This window comes from Pleurodeles waltl, chromosome 3_1, assembly GCF_031143425.1.
Source record: "Pleurodeles waltl isolate 20211129_DDA chromosome 3_1, aPleWal1.hap1.20221129, whole genome shotgun sequence".
In the NCBI taxonomy this organism is placed as follows: domain Eukaryota; kingdom Metazoa; phylum Chordata; class Amphibia; order Caudata; family Salamandridae; genus Pleurodeles; species Pleurodeles waltl.
Window position 1 is genome coordinate 1,173,803,353 of NC_090440.1, and position 19,911 is coordinate 1,173,823,263.

Below are 19,911 nucleotides of genomic sequence, written 5' to 3' on the forward strand. Positions count from 1 at the left end.
CTGTTTTTTGCAAAGTGCTTACCTGTAGATTTTGGCCTCTAGCTCAGCCGGCACCCAGGGAAACCTACCAAACCTGTGCATTTTTTAAAACTAGAGACCTAGGGGAATCCAAGATGGGGTGACTTGTGGGGCTCTGACCAGGTTCTGTTATCCAGAATCCTTTGCAAACCTCAAAATTTGGCTAAAAAAAACACTGTTTCCTGTGATTTCGGTGACAGAAAGTTCTGGAATCTGAGAGGAGCCACAAATTTCCTTCCTCCCAGCGTTCCCCCAAGTCTCCTGATAAAAATGATACCTCAATTGTGTGGGTAGGCCTAGCGCCTGCGACAGGATATGCCCCAAAACACAACGTGGACACATCCTATTTTTTCACAGAAAACAGAGCTGATTTTTGCAAAGTGCCTACTTGTAGATTTTGGCCTCTAGCTCAGCCGCCACCTAGGGAAACCTACCAAACCTGTGCATTTGTTAAAACTAGAGACCTAGGGGAATCCAAGATGGGGTGACTTGTGGGGCTCTGACCAGGTTCTGTTACCCAGAATCCTTTGCAAACCTCAAAATTTGGCTAAAAAAACACTGTTTCCTGTCATTTCGGTGACAGAAAGTTCTGGAATCTGAGAGGAGCCACAAATTTCCTTCCTCCCAGCGTTCCCCCAAGTCTCCCGATAAAAATGGTACCTCACTTGTGTGGGTAGGCCTAGCGCCTGCGACAGGATATGCCCCAAAACACAACGTGGACACATCCCATTTTTTCACAGAAAACAGAGCTCTTTTATGCAAAGTGCCTACCTGTAGATTTTGGCCTCTTGCTCAGCCGGCACCTAGGGAAACCTACCAAACCTGTGCATTTTTTAAAACTAGAGACCTAGGGGAATCCAAGATGGGGTGACTTGTGGGGCTCTGACCAGGTTCTGTTACCCAGAATCCTTTGCAAACCTCAAAATTTGGCTAAAAAAACACTGTTTCCTGTCATTTCGGTGACAGAAAGTTCTGGAATCTGAGAGGAGCCACAAATTTCCTTCCACCCAGCTTACCCCCAAGTCCCCTGATAAAAATGGTACCTCAATTGTGTGGGTAGGCCTAGCGCCCGCGACAGACTATGCCCCAAAACACAACGTGGACACATCCCATTTTTTCACAGAAAACAGAGCTGTTTTTTGCAAAGTGCCTACCTGTAGATTTTGGCCTCTAGCTCAGCCGGCACCTAGGGAAACCTACCAAACCTGTGCATTTTTTAAAACTAGAGACCTAGGGGAATCCAAGATGGGGTGACTTGTGGGGCTCTGACCAGGTCCTGTTACCCAGAATCCTTTGCAAACCTCAAAATTTGACTAAAAAAATACTTTTTCCTGTCATTTCGGTGACAGAAAGTTCTGGAATCTGAGAGGAGCCACAAATTTACTTCCACCCAGCGTTCCCCCAAGTCTCCCGATAAAAATGGTACCTTACTTGTGTGGGTAGGCCTAGCGCCCGCGACAGGTTATGCCCCAAAACACAACGTGGACACATTTCATTTTTTCACAGAAAACAGAGCTGTTTTTTGCAAAGTGCCTACCTGTAGATTTTGGCCTCTAGCTCAGCCGGCACCTAGGGAAACCTAAAACATGTGCATTTTTGAAAACTAAAGACCTAGGGGAATCCAAGATGGGGTGACTTGTGGGGCTCTGACCAGGTTCTGTTACCCAGAATCCTTTGCAAACCTCAAAATTTGGCTAAAAAAACACTTTTTCCTGTCATTTCGGTGACAGAAAGTTCTGGAATCTGAGAGGAGCCACAAATTCCCTTCCACCCAGCGTTCCCCCAAGTCTCCTGATAAAAATGGTACCTCACTTGTGTGGGTAGGCCTAGCACCCTCGACAGAATATGCCCCAAAACACAACGTGGACACATCCCATTTTTTCACAGAAAACAGAGCTGTTTTTTGCAAAGTGCCTACTTGTAGATTTTGGCCTCTAGCTCAGCCGGCACCTAGGGAAACCTACCAAACCTGTGCATTTTTGACAACTAGAGACCTAGGGGAATCCAAGATGGGGTGACTTGTGGGGCTTTGACCAGGTTCTGTTTCCCAGAATCCTTTGCAAACCTCAAAATTTGGCTAAAAAAACACTTTTTCCTGTCATTTCGGTGACAGAAAGTTCTGGAATCTGAGAGCAGCCACAAATTTCCTTCCACCCAGCGTTCCCCCAATTCTCCCGATAAAAATGGTACCTCACTTGTGTGGGTAGGCCTAGCATCCGCGACAGGATATGCCCCAAAACACAACGTGGACACATCACATTTTTTCACAGAAAAATGAGCTGTTTTTTGCAAAGTGCTTACCTGTAGATTTTGGCCTCTAGCTCAGCCAGCACCTAGGGAAACCTACCAAACCTGTGCATTTTTGAAAACTAGAGACCTAGGGGAATCCAAGATGGGGTGACTTGTGGGGCTCTGACCAGGTTCTGTTACCCAGAATCCTTTGCAAACCTCAAAATTTGACTAAAAAAAACACTTTTTCCTGTCATTTCGGTGACAGAAAGTTCTGGAATCTGAGAGGAGCCACAAATTTCCTTCCACCCAGCGTTCCCCCAAGTCTCCTGATAAAAATGGTACCTCACTTGTGTGGGTAGGCCTAGCACCCTCGACAGAATATGCCCCAAAACACAACGTGGACACCTGTGCAAACTTAGCAAACCTGCGCATTTTTGAAAACTAGACACCTAAGGGAATCCAAGATAGGGTGACTTGTGGTGCTCTGACCAGGTTCTGTTACCCAGAATCCTTTGCAAACCTCAAAATATGGCTAAAAAAACACTTTTTACTGTAATTTCGGTGACAGAAAGTTCTGGAATCTGAGAGGAGCCACAAGATTCCTTCCACCCAGCGTTCCCCCAAGTCTCCCGATAAAAATGGTACCTCACTTGTGTGGGTAGGCCTAGCGCCCGTGACAGGACATGCCCCAAAACACGACGTGGACACATCACATTTTCAGAAAGAAAACAGAGCTGTTTTTTACTAAGTGCCTAGCTGTGGATTTTGGCCTCTAGCTCAGCCGGCACCTAGGGAAACCTAAAACATGTGCATTTTTGAAAACTAGAGACCTAGGGGAATCCAAGATGGGGTGACTTGTGGGGCTATGACCAGGTTCTGTTACCCAGAATCCTTTGCAAACCTCAAAATTTGGCTAAAAAAACACTGTTTCCTGTCATTTCGGTGACAGAAAGTTTTGGAATCTGAGAGGAGCCACAAATTTCCTTCCACCCAGCGTTCCCCCAAGTCTCCTGATGAAAATGGTACCTCAATTGTGTGGGTAGGCCTAGCGCCCGCGACAGGATATGCCCCAAAACACAACGTGGACACATCACATTTTTTCACAGAAAAATGAGCTGTTTTTTGCAAAGTGCTTACCTGTAGATTTTGGCCTCTAGCTCAGCCGGCACCTAGGGAAACCTACCAAACCTGTGCATTTTTTAAAACTAGAGACCTAGGGGAATCCAAGATGGGGTGACTTGTGGGGCTCTGACCAGGTTCTGTTATCAAGAATCCATAGCAAACCTCAAAATTTGGCTAAAAAAACACTGTTTCCTGTCATTTCGGTGACAGAATGTTCTGGAATCTGAGAGGAGCCACAAATTTCCTTCCTCTCAGCGTTCCCCCAAGTCTCCCGATAAAAATGATACCTCACTTGTGTGGGTAGGCCTAGCGCCTGCGACAGGATATGCCCCAAAACCCAACGTGGACACATCCCATTTTTTCACAGAAAACAGAGCTGTTTTTTGGAAAGTGCCTACCTGTAGATTTTGGCCTCTAGCTCAGCCGGCACCTAGGGAAACCTAAAACATGTGCATTTTTGAAAACTAGAGACCTAGGGGAATCCAAGATGGGGTGACTTGTGGGGCTCTGACCAGGTTCTGTTACCCAGAATCCTTTGCAAACCTCAAAATTTGGCTAAAAAAACACTGTTTCCTGTCATTTCGGTGACAGAAAGTTCTGGAATCTGAGAGGAGCCAAAAATTTCCTTCCACCCAGCGTTCCCCCAAGTCTCCTGATAAAAATGGTACCTCAATTGTGTGGGTAGGCCTAGCGCCCGCGACAGAATATCCCCCAAAACACAACGTGGACACATCCCATTTTTTCACAGAAAAATGAGCTGTTTTTTGCAAAGTGCCTACCTGTAGATTTTGGCCTCTAGCTCAGCCGGCACCTAGGGAAACCTACCAAACCTGTGCATTTTTTAAAACTAGAGACCTAGGGGAATCCAAGATGGGGTGACTTGTGGGGATCTAACCAGGTTCTGTTACCCAGAATCCTTTGCAAACCTCAAAATATGCCTAAAAAACACATTTTCCTCACATTTCGGTGACAGAAAGTTCTGGAATCTGAGAGGAGACACAAATTTCCTTCCACCCAGCGTTCCCCCAAGTCTCCCGATAAAAATGATACCATTCTTGTGTGGGTAGGCCTAGCGCTCGCGACAGGATATGCCCCAAAGCACAACGTGGACACATCCCATTTTGTGACAGAAAACAGAGCTGTTTTTTGCAAAGTGCCTACTTGTAGATTTTGGCCTCTAGCTCAGCCGGCACCTAGGGAAACCTACCAAACCTGTGCATTTTTGAAAACTAGAGACCTAGGGGAATCCAAGATGGGGTGACTTGTGGAGCTCTGACCAGGTTCTGTTACCCAGAATCCTTTGCAAACCTCAAAATTTGACTAAAAAAAACACTTTTTCCTGTCATTTCGGTGACAGAAAGTTCTGGAATCTGAGAGGAGCCACAAATTTACTTCCACCCAGCGTTCCCCCAAGTCTCCCGATAAAAATGGTACCTCACTTGTGTGGGTAGGCCTAGCACCCTCGAAGGAATATGCCCCAAAACACAACGTGGACGCCTGTGCAAACCTAGCAAACCTGCGCATTTTTGAAAACTAGACACCTAAGGGAATCCAAGATAGGGTGACTTGTGGGGCTCTGACCAGGTTCTGTTACCCAGAATCCTTTGCAAACCTCAAAATATGGCTAAAAAACACTTTTTCCTGTAATTTCGGTGACAGAAAGTTCTGGAATCTGAGAGGAGCCACAAGATTCCTTCCACCCAGCGTTCCCCCAAGTCTCCCGATAAAAATGGTACCTCACTTGTGTGGGTAGGCCTAGCGCCCGTGACAGGACATGCCCCAAAACACGACGTGGACACATCACATTTTCAGAAAGAAAACAGAGCTGTTTTTTACTAAGTGCCTAGCTGTGGATTTTGGCCTCTAGCTCAGCCGGCACCTAGGGAAACCTAAAACATGTGCATTTTTTAAAACTAGAGACCTAGGGGAATCCAAGATGGGGTGACTTGTGGGGCTATGACCAGGTTCTGTTACCCAGAATCCTTTGCAAACCTCAAAATTTGGCTAAAAAAACACTGTTTCCTGTCATTTCGGTGACAGAAAGTTCTGGAATCTGAGAGGAGCCACAAATTTCCTTCCACCCAGCGTTCCCCCAAGTCTCCTGATAAAAATGGTACCTCAATTGTGTGGGTAGGCCTAGCGCCCGCGACATAACATGCCCCAAAACACAACGTGGACACATCCCATTTTTTCACAGAAAACAGAGCTGTTTTTTGCAAGGTGCCTACCTGTAGATTTTGGCCTCTAGCTCAGCCGGCACCTAGGAAAACCTACCAAACCTGTGCATTTTTTAAAACTAGAGACCTAGGGGGATCCAAGATGGGGTGACTTGTGGGGCTCTAACCAGGTTCTGTTACCCAGAATCCTTTGCGAACCTCAAAATTTGCCTAAAAAACACATTCTCCTCACATTTCGGTGACAGAAAGTTCTGGAATCTGAGAGGAGGCACAAATTTCCTTCCACCCAGCGTTCCCCCAAGTCTCCCGATAAAAATGATACCTCACTTGTGTGGGTAGGCCTAGCGCCCGCGACAGGATATGCCCCAAAGCACAACGTGGACACATCCCATTTTTTGACAGAAAACAGAGCTGTTTTTTGCAAAGTGCCTACTTGTAGATTTTGGCCTCTAGCTTAGCCGGCACCTAGGGAAACCTACCAAACCTGTGCATTTTTGAAAACTAGAGACCTAGGGGATTCCAAGATGGGGTGACTTGTGGGGCTCTGACCAGGTTCTGTTACCCAGAATCCTTTGCAAACCTCAAAATGTGCCTAAAAAACACATTCTCCTCACATTTCGGTGACAGAAAGTTCTGGAATCTGAGAGGAGGCACAAATTTCCTTCCACCCAGCGTTCCCCCAAGTCTCCCGATAAAAATGATACCTCACTTGTGTGGGTAGGCCTAGCGCCCGCGACAGGATATGCCCCAAAGCACAACGTGGACACATCCCATTTTTTGACAGAAAACAGAGCTCTTTTTTGCAAAGTGCCTACTTGTAGATTTTGGCCTCTAGCTCAGCCGGCACCTAGGGAAACCTACCAAACCTGTGTATTTTTTAAAACTAGAGACCTAGGGGAATCCAAGATGGGGTGACTTGTGGGGCTCTAACCAGGTTCTGTTACCCAGAATCCTTTGCAAACCTCAAAATTTGACTAAAAAAAACACTTTTTCCTGTCATTTCGGTGACAGAAAGTTCTGGAATCTGAGAGGAGCCACAAATTTACTTCCACCCAGCGTTCCCCCAAGTCTCCCGATAAAAATGGTACCTCACTTGTGTGGGTAGGCCTAGCGCCCGCAACAGGTTATGCCCCAAAACACAACGTGGACATATCTCATTTTTTCACAGAAAACAGAGCTGTTTTTGCAAAGTGCCTACCTGTAGATTTTGGCCTCTAGCTCAGCCGGCACCTAGGGAAACCTAAAACATGTGCATTTTTTAAAACTAGAGACCTGGGGGAATCCAAGATGGGGGTGACTTGTGGGGCTCTGACCAGGTTCTGTTACCCAGAATCCGTTGGAAACCTCAAAATTTGGCTAAAAAAACACTTTTTCCTGTCATTTCGGTGACAGAAAGTTCTGGAATCTGAGAGGAGCCACAAATTCCCTTCCACCCAGCGTTCCCCCAAGTCTCCTGATAAAAATGGTACCTCACTTGTGTGGGTAGGCCTAGCACCCTCGACAGAATATGCCCCAAAACACAACGTGGACACCTGTGCAAACCTGCTCATTTTTGAAAACTAGACACCTAAGGGAATCCAAGATAGGGTGACTTGTGGGGCTCTGACCAGATTCTGTTACCCAGAATCCATTGCAAACCTCAAAATATGGCTAAAAAAACACTTTTTCCTGTAATTTCGGTGACAGAAAGTTCTGGAATCTGAGAGGAGCCACAAGATTCCTTCCACCCAGCGTTCCCCCAAGTCTCCCGATAAAAATGGTACCTCACGTGTGTGGGTAGGCCTAGCGCCCGTGACAGGACATACCCCAAAACACGACGTGGACACATCACATTTTCAGAAAGAAAACAGAGCTGTTTTTTACTAAGTGCCTAGCTGTGGATTTTGGCCTCTAGCTCAGCCGGCACCAAGGGAAACCTAAAACATGTGCATTTTTAAAAACTAGAGACCTAGGGAAATCCAAGATGGGGTGACTTGTGGGGCTATGACCAGGTTCTGTTACCCAGAATCCTTTGAAAACCTCAAAATTTGGCTAAAAAAACACTGTTTCCTGTCATTTCGGTGACAGAAAGTTCTGGAATCTGAGAGGAGCCACAAATTTCCTTACACCCAGCGTTCCCCCAAGTCTCCCGATAAAAATTATACCTCACTTGTGTGGGTAGGCCTAGCGCCCGCGACAGGATATGCCCCAAAGCACAACGTGGACACATCCCATTTTTTGACAGAAAACAGAGCTGTTTTTTGCAAAGTGCCTACTTGTAGATTTTGGCCTCTAGCTCAGCCGGCACCTAGGGAAACCTACCAAACCTGTGCATTTTTGAAAACTAGAGACCTAGGGGAATCCAAGATGGGGTGACTTGTGGGGATCTGACCAGGTTCTGTTACCCAGAATCCTCTGCAAACCTCAAATTTTGGCTAAAAAAACACATTTTCCTCACATTATGGTGACAGAAAGTTCTGGAATCTGAGAGGAGCCACAAATTTCCTTCCACCCAGCGTTCCCCCAAGTCTGCCGATAAAAATGATACCTCACTTGTGTGGGTAGGCCTAGCGCCTGCGACAGGAAATGTCCGAAAACACAACGTGGGCACATCCCATTTTTGACAGAAAACAGAGCTGTTTTTTGCAAAGTGCCTACCTGTAGATTTTGGCCTCTAGCTCAGCCGGCACCTAAGGAAACCTACCAAACCTGTGCATTTTTTAAAACTAGAGACCTAGGGGAATCCAAGATGGGGTGACTTGTGGGGCTCTGACGAGGTTCTGTTACCCAGAATACTTTGCAAACCTCAAAATTTGGCTAAAAAAACACTTTTTCCTGTCATTTCGGTGACAGAAAGTTCTGGAATCTGAGAGGAGCCACAAATTCCCTTCCACCCAGCGTTCCCCCAAGTCTCCTGATAAAAATGGTACCTCACTTGTGTGGGTAGGCCTAGCACACTCAACAGAATATGCCCCAAAACACAACGTGGACACATCCTATTTTTTCACAGAAAACAGAGCTGATTTTTGCAAAGTGCCTACTTGTAGATTTTGGCCTCTAGCTCAGCCGGCACCTAGGAAACCTACCAAACCTGTGCATTTTTTAAAACTAGAGACCTAGGGGAATCCAAGATGGGGTGACTTGTGGGGCTCTGACCAGGTTCTGTTACCCAGAATACTTTGCAAACCTCAAAATTTGGATAAAAAAACACTTTTTCCTGTCATTTCGGTGACAGAAAGTTCTGGAATCTGAGAGGAGCCACAAATTTCCTTCCAGCCAGCGTTCCCCCAAGTCTCCCGATAAAAATGGTACCTCACTTGTGTGGGTAGGCCTAGCGTCCGCGACAGGATATGCCCCAAAACACAACGTGGACACATCACATTTTTTCACAGAAAAATGAGCTGTTTTTTGCAAAGTGCCTACCTGTAGATTTTGGCCTCTAGCTCTGCCGACACCGAGGGAAACCTACCAAACCTGTGCATTTTTTAAAACTAGAGACCTAGGGGAATCCAAGGTGGGGTGACTTGTGGGGCTCTGACCAGGTTCTGTTACCCAGAATCCTTTGCAAACCTCAAAATATGCCTAAAAAACACATTTTCCTCACATTTCGGTGACAGAAAGTTCTGGAATCTGAGAGGAGGCACAAATTTCCTTCCACCCAGCGTTCCTCCAAGTCTCCCGATAAAAATGGTACCTCACTTGTGTGGGTAGGCCTAGCGCCCGCAACAGGATATGCCCCAAAACACAACGTGGACACATCTCATTTTTTGACAGAAAACAGAGCTGTTTTTTGCAAAGTGCCTACTTGTAGATTTTGGCCTCTAGCTCAGCCGGAACCTAGGGAAACCTACCAAACCTGTGCATTTTTGAAAACTAGAGACCTAGGGGAATCCAATATGGGGTGACTTGTGGGGCTCTGACCAGGTTCTGTTATCCAGAATCCTTTGCAAACCTCAAAATTTGGCTAAAAAAACACTGTTTCCTGTCATTTCGGTGACATTAAGTTCTGGAATCTGAGAGAAGCCACAAATTTCCTTCCTCCCAGCGTTCCCCCAAGTCTCCCGATAAAAATGGTACCTCACTTGTGTGGGTAGGCCTAGCGCCTGCGACAGGATATGCCCCAAAACACAACGTGGACACATCCTATTTTTTCACAGAAAACAGAGCTGATTTTTGCAAAGTGCCTACTTGTAGATTTTGGCCTCTAGCTCAGGCGCCACCTAGGGAAACCTACGAAACCTGTGCATTTTTTTAAACTAGAGACCTAGTGGAATCCAAGATGGGGTGACTTGTGGGGCTCTGACCAGGTTCTGTTACCCAGAATCCTTTGCAAACCTCAAAATTTGGCTAAAAAAACACTGTTTCCTGTCATTTCGGTGACAGAAAGTTCTGGAATCTGAGAGGAGCCACAAATTCCCTTCCACCCAGCGTTCCCCCAAGTCTCCTGATAAAAATGGTACCTCACTTGTGTGGGTAGGCCTAGCACACTCAACAGAATATGCCCCAAAACACAACGTGGACACATCCTATTTTTTCACAGAAAACAGAGCTGATTTTTGCAAAGTGCCTACTTGTAGATTTTGGCCTCTAGCTCAGCCGGCACCTAGGAAACCTACCAAACCTGTGCATTTTTTAAAACTAGAGACCTAGGGGAATCCAAGATGGGGTGACTTGTGGGGCTCTGACCAGGTTCTGTTACCCAGAATACTTTGCAAACCTCAAAATTTGGATAAAAAAACACTTTTTCCTGTCATTTCGGTGACAGAAAGTTCTGGAATCTGAGAGGAGCCACAAATTTCCTTCCAGCCAGCGTTCCCCCAAGTCTCCCGATAAAAATGGTACCTCACTTGTGTGGGTAGGCCTAGCGTCCGCGACAGGATATGCCCCAAAACACAACGTGGACACATCACATTTTTTCACAGAAAAATGAGCTGTTTTTTGCAAAGTGCCTACCTGTAGATTTTGGCCTCTAGCTCTGCCGACACCGAGGGAAACCTACCAAACCTGTGCATTTTTTAAAACTAGAGACCTAGGGGAATCCAAGGTGGGGTGACTTGTGGGGCTCTGACCAGGTTCTGTTACCCAGAATCCTTTGCAAACCTCAAAATATGCCTAAAAAACACATTTTCCTCACATTTCGGTGACAGAAAGTTCTGGAATCTGAGAGGAGGCACAAATTTCCTTCCACCCAGCGTTCCTCCAAGTCTCCCGATAAAAATGGTACCTCACTTGTGTGGGTAGGCCTAGCGCCCGCAACAGGATATGCCCCAAAACACAACGTGGACACATCTCATTTTTTGACAGAAAACAGAGCTGTTTTTTGCAAAGTGCCTACTTGTAGATTTTGGCCTCTAGCTCAGCCGGAACCTAGGGAAACCTACCAAACCTGTGCATTTTTGAAAACTAGAGACCTAGGGGAATCCAATATGGGGTGACTTGTGGGGCTCTGACCAGGTTCTGTTATCCAGAATCCTTTGCAAACCTCAAAATTTGGCTAAAAAAACACTGTTTCCTGTCATTTCGGTGACATTAAGTTCTGGAATCTGAGAGGAGCCACAAATTTCCTTCCTCCCAGCGTTCCCCCAAGTCTCCCGATAAAAATGGTACCTCACTTGTGTGGGTAGGCCTAGCGCCTGCGACAGGATATGCCCCAAAACACAACGTGGACACATCCTATTTTTTCACAGAAAACAGAGCTGATTTTTGCAAAGTGCCTACTTGTAGATTTTGGCCTCTAGCTCAGGCGCCACCTAGGGAAACCTACGAAACCTGTGCATTTTTTTAAACTAGAGACCTAGTGGAATCCAAGATGGGGTGACTTGTGGGGCTCTGACCAGGTTCTGTTACCCAGAATCCTTTGCAAACCTCAAAATTTGGCTAAAAAAACACTGTTTCCTGTCACTTCGGTGACAGAAAGTTCTGGAATCTGAGAGGAGCCACAAATTTCCTTCCTCCCAGCGTTCCCCCAAGTCTCCCGATAAAAATGGTACCTCACTTGTGTTGGTAGGCCTAGCGCCTGCGACAGGATATGCCCCAAAACAAAACGTGGACACATCCCATTTTTTCACAGAAAACAGAGCTGTTTTTTGCAAAGTGCCTACCTGTAGATTTTGGCCTCTAGCTCAGCCGGCACCTAAGGAAACCTACCAAACCTGTGCATTTTTTAAAACTAGAGACCTAGGGGAATCCAAGATGGGGTGACTTGTGGGGCTCTGACCAGGTTCTGTTACCCAGAATACTTTGCAAACCTCAAAATTTGGCTAAAAAAACACTTTTTCCTGTCATTTCGGTGACAGAAAGTTCTGGAATCTGAGAGGAGCCACAAATTCCCTTCCACCCAGCGTTCCCCCAAGTCTCCTGATAAAAATGGTACCTCACTTGTGTGGGTAGGCCTAGCACACTCAACAGAATATGCCCCAAAACACAACGTGGACACATCCTATTTTTTCACAGAAAACAGAGCTGATTTTTGCAAAGTGCCTACTTGTAGATTTTGGCCTCTAGCTCAGCCGGCACCTAGGAAACCTACCAAAACTGTGCATTTTTTAAAACTAGAGACCTAGGGGAATCCAAGATGGGGTGACTTGTGGGGCTCTGACCAGGTTCTGTTACCCAGAATACTTTGCAAACCTCAAAATTTGGATAAAAAAACACTTTTTCCTGTCATTTCGGTGACAGAAAGTTCTGGAATCTGAGAGGAGCCACAAATTTCCTTCCAGCCAGCGTTCCCCCAAGTCTCCCGATAAAAATGGTACCTCACTTGTGTGGGTAGGCCTAGCGTCCGCGACAGGATATGCCCCAAAACACAACGTGGACACATCACATTTTTTCACAGAAAAATGAGCTGTTTTTTGCAAAGTGCCTACCTGTAGATTTTGGCCTCTAGCTCTGCCGACACCGAGGGAAACCTACCAAACCTGTGCATTTTTTAAAACTAGAGACCTAGGGGAATCCAAGGTGGGGTGACTTGTGGGGCTCTGACCAGGTTCTGTTACCCAGAATCCTTTGCAAACCTCAAAATATGCCTAAAAAACACATTTTCCTCACATTTCGGTGACAGAAAGTTCTGGAATCTGAGAGGAGGCACAAATTTCCTTCCACCCAGCGTTCCTCCAAGTCTCCCGATAAAAATGGTACCTCACTTGTGTGGGTAGGCCTAGCGCCCGCAACAGGATATGCCCCAAAACACAACGTGGACACATCTCATTTTTTGACAGAAAACAGAGCTGTTTTTTGCAAAGTGCCTACTTGTAGATTTTGGCCTCTAGCTCAGCCGGAACCTAGGGAAACCTACCAAACCTGTGCATTTTTGAAAACTAGAGACCTAGGGGAATCCAAGATGGGGTGACTTGTGGGGCTCTGACCAGGTTCTGTTATCCAGAATCCTTTGCAAACCTCAAAATTTGGCTAAAAAAACACTGTTTCCTGTCATTTCGGTGACATTAAGTTCTGGAATCTGAGAGGAGCCACAAATTTCCTTCCTCCCAGCGTTCCCCCAAGTCTCCCGATAAAAATGGTACCTCACTTGTGTGGGTAGGCCTAGCGCCTGCGACAGGATATGCCCCAAAACACAACGTGGACACATCCTATTTTTTCACAGAAAACAGAGCTGATTTTTGCAAAGTGCCTACTTGTAGATTTTGGCCTCTAGCTCAGCCGCCACCTAGGGAAACCTACGAAACCTGTGCATTTTTTTAAACTAGAGACCTAGTGGAATCCAAGATGGGGTGACTTGTGGGGCTCTGACCAGGTTCTGTTACCCAGAATCCTTTGCAAACCTCAAAATTTGGCTAAAAAAACACTGTTTCCTGTCACTTCGGTGACAGAAAGTTCTGGAATCTGAGAGGAGCCACAAATTTCCTTCTTCCCAGCGTTCCCCCAAGTCTCCTGATAAAAATGGTACCTCACTTGTGTGGGTAGGCCTAGCGCCTGCGACAGGATATGCCCCAAAACAAAACGTGGACACATCCCATTTTTTCACAGAAAACAGAGCTGTTTTTTGCAAGGTGCCTACCTGTAGATTTTGGCCTCTAGCTCAGCCGGCACCTAGGAAAACCTACCAAACCTGTGCATTTTTTAAAACTAGAGACCTAGGGGGATCCAAGATGGGGTGACTTGTGGGGCTCTAACCAGGTTCTGTTACCCAGAATCCTTTGCGAACCTCAAAATTTGCCTAAAAAACACATTCTCCTCACATTTCGGTGACAGAAAGTTCTGGAATCTGAGAGGAGGCACAAATTTCCTTCCACCCAGCGTTCCCCCAAGTCTCCCGATAAAAATGATACCTCACTTGTGTGGGTAGGCCTAGCGCCCGCGACAGGATATGCCCCAAAGCACAACGTGGACACATCCCATTTTTTGACAGAAAACAGAGCTGTTTTTTGCAAAGTGCCTACTTGTAGATTTTGGCCTCTAGCTCAGCCGGCACCTAGGGAAACCTACCAAACCTGTGCATTTTTGAAAACTAGAGACCTAGGGGATTCCAAGATGGGGTGACTTGTGGGGCTCTGACCAGGTTCTGTTACCCAGAATCCTTTGCAAACCTCAAAATGTGCCTAAAAAACACATTCTCCTCACATTTCGGTGACAGAAAGTTCTGGAATCTGAGAGGAGGCACAAATTTCCTTCCACCCAGCGTTCCCCCAAGTCTCCCGATAAAAATGATACCTCACTTGTGTGGGTAGGCCTAGCGCCCGCGACAGGATATGCCCCAAAGCACAACGTGGACACATCCCATTTTTTGACAGAAACAGAGCTCTTTTTTGCAAAGTGCCTACTTGTAGATTTTGGCCTCTAGCTCAGCCGGCACCTAGGGAAACCTACCAAACCTGTGTATTTTTTAAAACTAGAGACCTAGGGGAATCCAAGATGGGGTGACTTGTGGGGCTCTAACCAGGTTCTGTTACCCAGAATCCTTTGCAAACCTCAAAATTTGACTAAAAAAAACACTTTTTCCTGTCATTTCGGTGACAGAAAGTTCTGGAATCTGAGAGGAGCCACAAATTTACTTCCACCCAGCGTTCCCCCAAGTCTCCCGATAAAAATGGTACCTCACTTGTGTGGGTAGGCCTAGCGCCCGCAACAGGTTATGCCCCAAAACACAACGTGGACATATCTCATTTTTTCACAGAAAACAGAGCTGTTTTTGCAAAGTGCCTACCTGTAGATTTTGGCCTCTAGCTCAGCCGGCACCTAGGGAAACCTAAAACATGTGCATTTTTGAAAACTAGAGACCTAGGGGAATCCAAGATGGGGGTGACTTGTGGGGCTCTGACCAGGTTCTGTTACCCAGAATCCGTTGGAAACCTCAAAATTTGGCTAAAAAAACACTTTTTCCTGTCATTTCGGTGACAGAAAGTTCTGGAATCTGAGAGGAGCCACAAATTCCCTTCCACCCAGCGTTCCCCCAAGTCTCCTGATAAAAATGGTACCTCACTTGTGTGGGTAGGCCTAGCACCCTCGACAGAATATGCCCCAAAACACAACGTGGACACCTGTGCAAACCTGCTCATTTTTTAAAACTAGACACCTAAGGGAATCCAAGATAGGGTGACTTGTGGGGCTCTGACCAGATTCTGTTACCCAGAATCCATTGCAAACCTCAAAATATGGCTAAAAAAACATTTTTTCCTGTAATTTCGGTGACAGAAAGTTCTGGAATCTGAGAGGAGCCACAAGATTCCTTCCACCCAGCGTTCCCCCAAGTCTCCCGATAAAAATGGTACCTCACTTGTGTGGGTAGGCCTAGCGCCCGTGACAGGACATACCCTAAAACACGACGTGGACACATCACATTTTCAGAAAGAAAACAGAGCTGTTTTTTACTAAGTGCCTAGCTGTGGATTTTGGCCTCTAGCTCAGCCGGCACCAAGGGAAACCTAAAACATGTGCATTTTTAAAAACTAGAGACCTAGGGAAATCCAAGATGGGGTGACTTGTGGGGCTATGACCAGGTTCTGTTACCCAGAATCCTTTGAAAACCTCAAAATTTGGCTAAAAAAACACTGTTTCCTGTCATTTCGGTGACAGAAAGTTCTGGAATCTGAGAGGAGCCACAAATTTCCTTACACCCAGCGTTCCCCCAAGTCTCCCGATAAAAATTATACCTCACTTGTGTGGGTAGGCCTAGCGCCCGCGACAGGATATGCCCCAAAGCACAACGTGGACACATCCCATTTTTTGACAGAAAACAGAGCTGTTTTTTGCAAAGTGCCTACTTGTAGATTTTGGCCTCTAGCTCAGCCGGCACCTAGGGAAACCTACCAAACCTGTGCATTTTTGAAAACTAGAGACCTAGGGGAATCCAAGATGGGGTGACTTGTGGGGATCTGACCAGGTTCTGTTACCCAGAATCCTCTGCAAACCTCAAATTTTGGCTAAAAAAACACATTTTCCTCACATTATGGTGACAGAAAGTTCTGGAATCTGAGAGGAGCCACAAATTTCCTTCCACCCAGCGTTCCCCCAAGTCTGCCGATAAAAATGATACCTCACTTGTGTGGGTAGGCCTAGCGCCTGCGACAGGAAATGTCCGAAAACACAACGTGGGCACATCCCATTTTTCACAGAAAACAGAGCTGTTTTTTGCAAAGTGCCTACCTGTAGATTTTGGCCTCTAGCTCAGCCGGCACCTAGGGAAACCTACCAAACCTGTGCATTTTTTAAAACTAGAGACCTAGGGGAATCCAAGATGGGGTGACTTGTGGGGCTCTGACGAGGTTCTGTTACCCAGAATACTTTGCAAACCTCAAAATTTGGCTAAAAAAACACTTTTTCCTGTCATTTCGGTGACAGAAAGTTCTGGAATCTGAGAGGAGCCACAAATTCCCTTCCACCCAGCGTTCCCCCAAGTCTCCTGATAAAAATGGTACCTCACTTGTGTGGGTAGGCCTAGCACACTCAACAGAATATGCCCCAAAACACAACGTGGACACATCCTATTTTTTCACAGAAAACAGAGCTGATTTTTGCAAAGTGCCTACTTGTAGATTTTGGCCTCTAGCTCAGCCGGCACCTAGGAAACCTACCAAAACTGTGCATTTTTTAAAACTAGAGACCTAGGGGAATCCAAGATGGGGTGACTTGTGGGGCTCTGACCAGGTTCTGTTACCCAGAATACTTTGCAAACCTCAAAATTTGGATAAAAAAACACTTTTTCCTGTCATTTCGGTGACAGAAAGTTCTGGAATCTGAGAGGAGCCACAAATTTCCTTCCAGCCAGCGTTCCCCCAAGTCTCCCGATAAAAATGGTACCTCACTTGTGTGGGTAGGCCTAGCGTCCGCGACAGGATATGCCCCAAAACACAACGTGGACACATCACATTTTTTCACAGAAAAATGAGCTGTTTTTTGCAAAGTGCCTACCTGTAGATTTTGGCCTCTAGCTCTGCCGACACCGAGGGAAACCTACCAAACCTGTGCATTTTTTAAAACTAGAGACCTAGGGGAATCCAAGGTGGGGTGACTTGTGGGGCTCTGACCAGGTTCTGTTACCCAGAATCCTTTGCAAACCTCAAAATATGCCTAAAAAACACATTTTCCTCACATTTCGGTGACAGAAAGTTCTGGAATCTGAGAGGAGGCACAAATTTCCTTCCACCCAGCGTTCCTCCAAGTCTCCCGATAAAAATGGTACCTCACTTGTGTGGGTAGGCCTAGCGCCCGCAACAGGATATGCCCCAAAACACAACGTGGACACATCTCATTTTTTGACAGAAAACAGAGCTGTTTTTTGCAAAGTGCCTACTTGTAGATTTTGGCCTCTAGCTCAGCCGGAACCTAGGGAAACCTACCAAACCTGTGCATTTTTGAAAACTAGAGACCTAGGGGAATCCAAGATGGGGTGACTTGTGGGGCTCTGACCAGGTTCTGTTATCCAGAATCCTTTGCAAACCTCAAAATTTGGCTAAAAAAACACTGTTTCCTGTCATTTCGGTGACATTAAGTTCTGGAATCTGAGAGGAGCCACAAATTTCCTTCCTCCCAGCGTTCCCCCAAGTCTCCCGATAAAAATGGTACCTCACTTGTGTGGGTAGGCCTAGCGCCTGCGACAGGATATGCCCCAAAACACAACGTGGACACATCCTATTTTTTCACAGAAAACAGAGCTGATTTTTGCAAAGTGCCTACTTGTAGATTTTGGCCTCTAGCTCAGCCGCCACCTAGGGAAACCTACGAAACCTGTGCATTTTTTTAAACTAGAGACCTAGTGGAATCCAAGATGGGGTGACTTGTGGGGCTCTGACCAGGTTCTGTTACCCAGAATCCTTTGCAAACCTCAAAATTTGGCTAAAAAAACACTGTTTCCTGTCACTTCGGTGACAGAAAGTTCTGGAATCTGAGAGGAGCCACAAATTTCCTTCCTCCCAGCGTTCCCCCAAGTCTCCCGATAAAAATGGTACCTCACTTGTGTTGGTAGGCCTAGCGCCTGCGACAGGATATGCCCCAAAACAAAACGTGGACACATCCCATTTTTTCACAGAAAACAGAGCTGTTTTTTGCAAAGTGCCTACCTGTAGATTTTGGCCTCTAGCTCAGCCGGCACCTAAGGAAACCTACCAAACCTGTGCATTTTTTAAAACTAGAGACCTAGGGGAATCCAAGATGGGGTGACTTGTGGGGCTCTAACCAGGTTCTGTTACCCAGAATACTTTGCAAACCTCAAAATTTGGCTAAAAAAACACTTTTTCCTGTCATTTCGGTGACAGAAAGTTCTGGAATCTGAGAGGAGCCACAAATTCCCTTCCACCCAGCGTTCCCCCAAGTCTCCTGATAAAAATGGTACCTCACTTGTGTGGGTAGGCCTAGCACACTCAACAGAATATGCCCCAAAACACAACGTGGACACATCCTATTTTTTCACAGAAAACAGAGCTGATTTTTGCAAAGTGCCTACTTGTAGATTTTGGCCTCTAGCTCAGCCGGCACCTAGGAAACCTACCAAACCTGTGCATTTTTTAAAACTAGAGACCTAGGGGAATCCAAGATGGGGTGACTTGTGGGGCTCTGACCAGGTTCTGTTACCCAGAATACTTTGCAAACCTCAAAATTTGGATAAAAAAACACTTTTTCCTGTCATTTCGGTGACAGAAAGTTCTGGAATCTGAGAGGAGCCACAAATTTCCTTCCAGCCAGCGTTCCCCCAAGTCTCCCGATAAAAATGGTACCTCACTTGTGTGGGTAGGCCTAGCGTCCGCGACAGGATATGCCCCAAAACACAACGTGGACACATCACATTTTTTCACAGAAAAATGAGCTGTTTTTTGCAAAGTGCCTACCTGTAGATTTTGGCCTCTAGCTCTGCCGACACCGAGGGAAACCTACCAAACCTGTGCATTTTTTAAAACTAGAGACCTAGGGGAATCCAAGGTGGGGTGATTGTGGGGCTCTGACCAGGTTCTGTTACCCAGAATCCTTTGCAAACCTCAAAATATGCCTAAAAAACACATTTTCCTCACATTTCGGTGACAGAAAGTTCTGGAATCTGAGAGGAGGCACAAATTTCCTTCCACCCAGCGTTCCTCCAAGTCTCCCGATAAAAATGGTACCTCACTTGTGTGGGTAGGCCTAGCGCCCGCAACAGGATATGCCCCAAAACACAACGTGGACACATCTCATTTTTTGACAGAAAACAGAGCTGTTTTTTGCAAAGTGCCTACTTGTAGATTTTGGCCTCTAGCTCAGCCGGAACCTAGGGAAACCTACCAAACCTGTGCATTTTTGAAAACTAGAGACCTAGGGGAATCCAAGATGGGGTGACTTGTGGGGCTCTGACCAGGTTCTGTTATCCAGAATCCTTTGCAAACCTCAAAATTTGGCTAAAAAAACACTGTTTCCTGTCATTTCGGTGACATTAAGTTCTGGAATCTGAGAGGAGCCACAAATTTCCTTCCTCCCAGCGTTCCCCCAAGTCTCCCGATAAAAATGGTACCTCACTTGTGTGGGTAGGCCTAGCGCCTGCGACAGGATATGCCCCAAAACACAACGTGGACACATCCTATTTTTTCACAGAAAACAGAGCTGATTTTTGCAAAGTGCCTACTTGTAGATTTTGGCCTCTAGCTCAGCCGCCACCTAGGGAAACCTACGAAACCTGTGCATTTTTTTAAACTAGAGACCTAGTGGAATCCAAGATGGGGTGACTTGTGGGGCTCTGACCAGGTTCTGTTACCCAGAATCCTTTGCAAACCTCAAAATTTGGCTAAAAAAACACTGTTTCCTGTCACTTCGGTGACAGAAAGTTCTGGAATCTGAGAGGAGCCACAAATTTCCTTCCTCCCAGCGTTCCCCCAAGTCTCCCGATAAAAATGGTACCTCACTTGTGTGGGTAGGCCTAGCGCCTGCGACAGGATATGCCCCAAAACAAAACGTGGACACATCCCAT